This window comes from Panicum virgatum, chromosome 5K, assembly GCF_016808335.1.
Source record: "Panicum virgatum strain AP13 chromosome 5K, P.virgatum_v5, whole genome shotgun sequence".
Taxonomy (NCBI): Eukaryota; Viridiplantae; Streptophyta; class Magnoliopsida; order Poales; family Poaceae; genus Panicum; species Panicum virgatum.
This window is the reverse complement of record NC_053140.1, coordinates 59,499,658-59,508,635: the sequence shown is the minus strand read 5'-3', so window position 1 is coordinate 59,508,635 and position 8,978 is coordinate 59,499,658.

Genomic DNA, 8,978 nt, shown 5'->3' with positions numbered 1-8,978 from the left:
ATGCGCTAAGGAATAGGATAGATAGTTCGTATGCCCTAATTATGTTATAAGTTAGGTGGCAGCTAAGTATCTATTTTATTCCAGCACTTTCAGCATTTACTTTTCGTTAAACCTTACTTTTGTGCACAATTACTATTCTGTAACGACGCACCTACGCTGAGGTAAGCAAGGTAAGCATTCTGGTAGTCCTTAGAATAGCCCACGTGTTTTATACGTGCGCGGGTCCCGTATGATGAGCATACAAGGAGGTGATAAGGCTCAATTCAAACGAGGTTGTCGCTATCTGTCGCCTGATATGGAGCGCGGATTTTCTACCGTGTGATTATAATCACGGTCATCTCGTAAGGCAATGTTACGAGATGTAAACCTGTCATGCGGTTGGCCATGACCGTGATCCTTGGGACACGTCTACCCTTGGATGTCCTGTAAGACGAGTGTACGAGAAGTGAATATGTTATTATGATGTATGCAACGCTGCCCATTCAGCGTCGAACGTTTGGGTGTCATTTCTATAGTGGATGGTAAAGTATGTGTGAATATATGGGAAACTGCATATGCCTTCCCCATGTGGCTTAGGACACATGGGGGCCATTCGTGAGTGCTGGCATGAAGGGTCCAGAAGTAGTTATATATACTCTGTGTTTTTCTGCAGGTAAACTAACCACGTTAAGCGCGTTATGAAATCATTGATCGTAGGAACGATTAGTATATATAGGGAGAGTATGTATTTGTGCCACTAGTCGTCTTCGTATACCATAATAGGTAATTGTTTGGGTGAGAACGATAGAACGTGCATGCATCTTGCATATTTCGAGTTGGTTGGTAGCTTCGTAGTTAATAGTTGTGCAACCTCAGGACTACAACTTTGTGGCTAGCCGAGTTACCAACCTGCTGTTCGAATCCGAATAGATGCAGTTTCCAATTGAAGCAAGCCATTTTGTTCTCTTAGTGAACCATATCGCGAAGGGAACGATTCATGCTGTGTGTTCATATTAATTATGCACATCCTTTATTTGCATGGATTAGTCCCGATAGCGGAATGGCTAACCAAGGGATGGTGCTTTTGCAGATGGGCAATAACAACGCTGCTAACCGTGGAAACGGGGGTCAAGGAGCACAGCCACCGCCACCTCCCTCCTTGGCTTCGTCTATTGCGGCTCTTATTGCTGACCGCAATGAGCAGACCGAATTGTTGAGGCGACTGGTGCAAAGCAATGCTGACATAGGCCGACAAGCACTACCAGCAGAAACTGACTACGTCAGTTTTCTAGCCACCCAACCACCTCTGTTCCACAAAGCAGATGATCCCCTTGAAGCCGATGCCTGGATTCGCACCATTGAGGACAAGTTCAGTATCCTCAATTGCACACAAGTGGACAAAGCCGCCTTTGCAGCGCAACAGCTGAGAAGTCCAGTGAAGATATGGTGGGTTAATCACAAGGCTCTACTCCCCGCTGGTACGCATCCTACTTGGAATGAGTTCGTGGCAGCTTTTAAAGCCCACCATATCCCTACTATCTTGATGAGGAGAAAGATGGTGGAATTTTTAGCACTAAAGCAGAGAAGTCAAATTGTTCTTCAATACGTCCAAACCTTCAATCAGTTAGCTCAATATGGTGGTTATCATGTGGATACTGATGAAAAGAAGCAAGATTGTTTCAGGAGGGGACTCAATACAAAGTCTCAGGAAAAGCTAGCTCTCATTACTTGTGACAATTTTACTGAGCTAGTTAATAAGGCCATCATTCAGAAAGATGTCACGCTAGCACACAAGGCTGACAAGAAAAGAAAGGCACCTGTGGGGTCCTCTAGCAATGCACCCCAGAGGTATAAGCTGGTTCAGACAGGAATTCAGCAGGCTCCAAGCCGCCCTCCGCAGCAAGGTCGTTGGGTCGCTAGGCCACCACAGCAACAGCCGCAATGGGCACCACGTCTTCTACCACCGCAGCAGGGGCAGCGGCCTCTAGTGCCACAAGTTACACGCCCCAACAACTACCCCTGTTACAACTGTGGTAATCTGGAGCACTTCGCATGTGGCTACCCTATGCCACCTCGGTAGAATAACTACAAGACTCCCGCATTGGGTCAAGATTCCAGTCAGCAAGATCAGAAGAAGAAGATCATACTTGCTAAAACCGAACGTGTGAACTACACCACACTGGTGGATGTTCCTGAGGGTACTCAAGTGATGGCTAGTATATTTTCCATTGATCACTGCCCTGCTACTGTGTTATTTGATTCTGGAGCATCCCATACCTTTATCAGTGAAGCATGTGTTGCTCGACATCAATTACGAGTAACATACTTAGAAAGACCCTACATTATTCTGACACCGGGCACACGGATAACTACCGGCAGGGTAGTTCGGAATGTGACTCTTAATTTGGGTGGAAAAAATTTCCCGATCACTCCCATTGTCCTTCCAAGTCAAGGGATAGATGTCATACTTGAAATGAGTTGGATGAAAAAGCACGGTGCTATCATTAATACCACTTCTCGCATCATTCGGTTAAACTGTTCTACATATGGTCTGATGAATGTTCATCTTTCTCGTTATGAGATCCTAGAAAGTACAGTCTATCATTTGGAAGGGAAACTATTAAAAGAAATTCATGTGGTTTGTAAATACTCCGATGTGTTTCCGGAGGAATTGCCAGGCATGCCTCCAGATCGAGATGTTGAGTTCGTTATTGAATTACAACCTGGTACAACACCAATATCTCAAAGGCCCTACAAAATGACTTCGAGTGAGTTAGCTGAATTAAAAATCCAGTTACAAGATTTGCTAGATAAAGGTTTCATTCGACCGAGTACTTCACCTTAGGGATGCCCAGCTCTGTTTGTATAGAAGAAAGAACAAGGGTTGAGGTTATGTGTGGATTATCGACCCCCAAATGCGGTAACCATCAAGAACAAATATCCACTCCCTCGTATTGATCTTATTTTTGATTAGTTAGCTGGAGCTAAAGTGTTCTCAAAAATAGATCTTCGGTCTGGCTATCATCAAATCAAAATCAGACCGGCAGATATACCAAAAACAGCCTTCTCCACTCGATATGGTCTTTATGAGTATTTGGTAATGTCTTTTGGATTAACCAATGCTCCATCCTACTTCATGTACCTCATGAATTCGGTATTCATGCTAGAGTTAGACAAGTTCCTCGTGGTATTCATTGATGATATTTTAATCTACTCCAAGAATGAGGAAGAACACGCTCAACACCTTCATATTGTACTTCAGCGCCTCAGAGAGCATCATCTATATGCCAAATTCAGTAAGTGTGACTTTTGGCTGAAAGAAGTTCTGTTTCTAGGTCATGTCATATCCGCTGAAGGTATTTCTATTGATCCCAGCAAAGTACAAGATGTACTGGATTGGGAAGGTCCAACTTCAGTTCCTCAAATCCGCAGTTTCCTGGGTTTAGCTGGTTATTATCGTCGGTTCATTCCGGAATTCTCCAGAATAGCTAAACCTATGACTGAGCTTCTGAAGAAGGGTGTCAAGTTCTATTGGAGTAACCAGTGTGAAGAAGCTTTCCAGAGATTGAAAACACTTCTCATTTTGGCTCCAATTTTGGCCCAACCTGATACTGCGAAGCCATTTGATGTCTATTGTGATGCCTTAGGCACAGGACTTGGCTGTGTTCTGATGCAGGAATATCGGGTGATTGCTTATGCTTCTAGATCACTCAAGCGTCATGAAGAAAATTATCCTACACATGATCTTGAATTAGCAGCTGTAGTCCATGCTCTGAAGATCTGGCGACATTATCTTATCGGTACACTCTGCAATATCTATACAGATCACAAGAGCCTCAAATATCTTTTCACTCAAGCTAATCTGAACATGTGTCAAAGACGATGGCTCGAGTTGATTAAAGATTATGAGCTCGAAGTACATTATCATCCTGGCAAGGCAAATGTAGTTGCGGATGCACTAAGTCGCAAGGCTCACTGTCATTGTCTTTCGGCTATACCATTAAGTGAATCTCTCTGCTTTGAAATGGAAAAGTTGAACTTGAGCATTGTACCACATGGCACATTGGCCCATCTAGAACTCACTCCTACTCTTCGTGATCTGATCATCGAAGCACAAAAGAAAGATAAAAGAGTAAAGGAAATTCAGAGAAGAATCTCAGAAGGAGATCCGAAAGTAAATTGTTTCCACCAAGATAGTGAGAATGTAGTATGGTTTAAGAGCCAATTAGTGGTGCCTAAAGATTTTGAGCTCAGAAAGCAGATTCTTGATGAAGCTCATACCTCACGACTATCCATCCATCCTGGGAGCAACAAAATGTATCAAGACCTAAAACAACAATTTTGGTGGACCCGGATGAAAAGGGAAATAGCCAAATATGTGTCAGAATGCGACATATGCCGGAGAGTCAAAGCTAGTCATCTCAGGCCGGCTGGAACTCTACAGCCTTTTAGTATACCTGAATGGAAATGGAAAGATATCGGCATGGATTTCATAGTCGGTTTACCTCGAACTCAAAAGAGTTATGATTCGATCTGGGTCATTGTAGACCGCCTTACCAAATCAGCACATTTTCTTCCAGTTAAAACTATCTATCGAGCAAAAAAGTATGCCGAGTTGTACATGGATCGCATACTGTGTTTACATGGTGTGCCAAAGACCATCATATCAGATCGAGGGACCTAGTTCGTTGCTCGCTTTTGGGAGCAACTGCATGCTTGTTTGGGGACCCATCTTATTCGCAGTTCAGCCTATCATCCTCAAACAGATGGTCAAACGGAGAGAGTAAATCAGATTGTAGAAGATATGCTCTGTGCCTGTGTCTTAGCTTACCCGCAGAAATGGGATGAATGCTTGCCATTAGCTGAATTTTCTTATAACAATAGCTATCAAGAAAGTAATAAAATGGCACCATTTGAAGCACTATATGGTCGTCGATGTCGAACACCTCTGATTTGGTCTGAAGCCGGAGAAAGAACTATCTTTGGACCTGACATGGTTCAAGAAGCCGAAGAACAAGTCCGTATTATCCAAGCGAACTTAAAGATCGCGCAGTCTCGGCAGAAGAGCTACGCGGATAAAAGGAGTAGTCCACTCGCCTTTGAAGTCGGTGACCATGTCTGTTTAAAAGTATCACCTTGGAAAGGCGTGCAAAGGTTTGGAATAAAAGGAAAGTTAGCTCCCCGCTACATTGGTCCATATCCAATTGTGAAAAAATGCGGTCATGTGGCTTACCGATTGGATCTGCCAGCAAATCTCTCTACAATTCATAACATCTTTCATATATCACAACTCATAAAGTGCCTTAGAGTTCCGACTGAAGCTGTTGAAAGTGACTCAATTCAACTAGAGTCTGATCTCACTTATCCTGAGCATCCTATCAAGATTATTGATCGCAAGGATCGAGTTACTCACCGCACAACCAACCGATTCTACAAAGTGCAATGGAACAATCACTCCGAAGATGAAGCTACTTGGGAGAAAGAGGAATTTCTGAGATCCAAATGTCACACCCGGTTTTAAAGACAAAACCGAATGCATAGCTATATGTATGCCAGGATCAAGTTTCATACATATAGAGACATTATAAGTGAATAATCAGTAACAGTATCACGAAAAGAGAAAATACAACAGATAAAAGACTATCAGAGTTATACAGCTTATTCTGGAAACGAAGGCTCCAAACTTCACAGGCAATCGACTGGGGGTTGCGTATGCCTAGAACTCAGCAACATCTTCAGGAAACTTGATACACCTTTTTCCTTCTGAGCAGCAGTAAGCAAGGGTGAGTACATTTATGGTTGGTACTCAGCAAGGCCACAAGAAATAACTAGAAAGTGATTTAAATCCATCTTTAAGTTAAATTAATCATGTGAGGGTCCAAGCCGCTCTTGACTGTGAGCACGGCTGATATATCAGTTTTACACTCTGCAGAGGTTGTACACTTTCACCACAATTCGCATAAAAGTTCCAAAAAACTTTGAACCCAACCACGCATATGTGCTGATCAGGCACAATACCACACTTCCGAGGTGTGATTGCATATGGACGCTACGAGGCCTTTACAAAGATTCCCTAACATATGACAATCCGCTAAGGTTTCAAGCCAAAGTGATCATAACACTGTCCTAATGAGGTGGTACCTTGCTAAAGGACCATCAAAAAAATACCAATTGCCCCAAGAGGACCGAGCTATACCCCATTGATGCATCCCCTCTTGCCCTTTCGGTAAGACTGTCACAAGCTAGAGTCTCTAATTAATCAGCCAAGACTAGAGCCATGTAGTATTGTGGTTGTACGGTTTTCTTGGGTGGTTCTCCATGTTCCAATTAAATCATCATAATACTCTTGTAAATAAGCATAGACAGAAAGATGGTTAGGGTCATTTGCCTTTCTCCAACGAAAAGCTACTCTTACTGCTCTTCCGCTCTGACTCACTTGGAAATCTTGATTCTTCAATCGTCGAACAGCGATCCTTCTACTCGAAGCAATCAACGAGCAACCATACAAAGCAAACAAAAAGATACAACTAAGAATAATACACCAAAACAAAAGAAAGGCTTTAAAAAGAACGCACTAAAGGATAGGGCTCATTGTTATGGTTACGACAACGTAAGAAATGCGGAAAACGGAGCTAAAACGGCGATTCTATGGGAGAAACAAGGCTGCATGGACCTACTTGCTATTAACTGCAGATTTCAGGGGTCAATCTGCAAAACTCGGGCTCCTCTGTGGCTGGCAGATAGCAACAGTGATTTACGGTAGGGTCACTGTTCATCCAGACTCAGATCACTGTTCATCGTTGTGCCTTCGCTTCTTCAAGTCAGTGAAGTTGGACCCGGCAGATAGAAGCTCTGCTATACTTTATTGTGTGGAATCTGTGGCTGCCGTTATGCATCAGTAGTTGATATATCAAAGATGAAGTGGGTAGCATCCTATACATGAGATCTTATTAATCCCAAGTTGGAATAAATATATAGTGTAATCATCCTATGAACGACGACATCAGTGCAAACACCAGACAGACCAGCCCAGATACCACATGTACAGGCAGCATGGGGGGGGGGGGGGGCGCGCGCGCGCGCATCCGACCAATCAACACTCCTCGATCGGAATACAGATTTCTCCCGCGGTTTACTATTTGCAGCTGATGAATTAACTTGTTTATGCGATATGTTACCTTTGCATCGACTCTGAAGTCTGAACGATTTTAGCTTGGTGGTAGTATTACTTTATGCATGTGTCAGTACCCTGGTTCGTAAACCTAAGCAATGCAACTGGTTGGGTAGCACGCATTAGTAACAGCGGCAGCCAATTAAGAGTCGCCAACTACAGACGCAGACAGGATGTCACCATTTGCGATCTGTGTAGCGTCTTGCATGCGTCGTCGATCGCCTCGTGGCTCTCAAACATCTCGCCATTTCTGTTTGGTTCCGCGAGAGATCGATGAGCGAGAACCTGTACATCGTCAGTTAGTTGCTAATGCATTCGTCCTATAGCTACTAGCTTAGTTATTAGCTAGTCGTTCTGTGAACTGGAACCTGATGAATTCTGCTAGCCGTACCTGCTGCCGGCCAGTCGTTCTCAAATGAAAGTGATTACCTGTGCATTCAGGCGGCCATGGACGCAGATGTCGATCGCCAACTTTTCTAGGCGCGTTACGTTGTTTGTTGCTATTATTCATGGATGCAGGCATGTTGTTGTTGAACAACTCGCTGCATGCAGCCGGTTAGCCCCCGTTCAGGGTCGGCCATACAGTACAGACATAGCTAGTGTTGTGTGTGGTCCGTTTCTTGCTAGTTGCCAACTGATTTGTTGCTACGGCTGTCACGGGTCCGCACACGCATGCATGTCTGCAGCTCAGTCCTAGGTTGCTGTACACGCCCTGGCCGGCATGCATGCGTGCGATTAATGCGAATAACTAATAATTAGCCAATCTCAATGAGAGATTGGAGTGTGTCATGAGCATTAAATATTATGTCACATTAGCAAATTATAGTTGACATATCAAAGTCATTTATGAGGAGCGAGAGAGGAAGTGTGATTACCCAATCCAAGGGCGGATCCAGATTGGAAAAATTACTCAATCTCCCATATCTTTTGGATGTTGATCAAAGATTGAAGTTTTCATAGTTTGCACGGAGAAGTTGGTTTGCACCTGATACGTTCCCTTATTGGAATAAGAGCTCCTCAAGAGTACTACATATTTACAAAATTTTCAATCTTGATAACTTTACAATGACACCTCTCATTGAGACCTACCATTTTAGCTCAGGCATCGTCAGACAAAAGTAGTTCAGATCAAGCTAAGGGGCCATTAATGGTGGCCAGCCGCGTACACCACAATGGGTAGGATTTACAAAGCCTCGCCTAATGTAATGCCTCCAGCAAAACTTCAGTTGTCTGAAACATCAAGCTTTGCTTACCGGAGGGACTACAAAATTCCCATTTGGTCTTAGGACTTTTTCCATAATCTTATCTTTGGTTCTGCTTGTGATTCAAGGTCCCTCTGCAAACACAATACATACACTAGCTTAATCGGGACCATATAAAAAGCACCACAAACATGAAAGCAGCTGTACTGTAAATACATATTAGTCATGTTGTTATAAAGTTATCCAAAATGAAATGTATTCTTCTCTTGCTATTTTTCTTCTCTTGCACTTGATTGAGCATATATACTTTGCGCTTCTCCCTGATCTGGTTTAAGCTAAACAAAAATAAAGGGGACGTAACAAGAAAGAAAAGGGGAGCAGATGGTGAACAGCGAGGGAATTGAATTGGTAAAAACGAGGAATCACCTGATGCAAGCAGAATTTTGGCAGATTCCTCTCTTTTGCCAAACATTATCTTCGAGAAAAGTCGTTTCAATTTGGATTTGTATAGATGTGCAACTAGGGCACTATGTGTTCTTTTGCTCCAGAGAATAATCTGCCCTTTTGGACACGCTTCTAGAGCGGTACTGCTCCATTAGGATCAGAACAAGATTACAAGAACATGA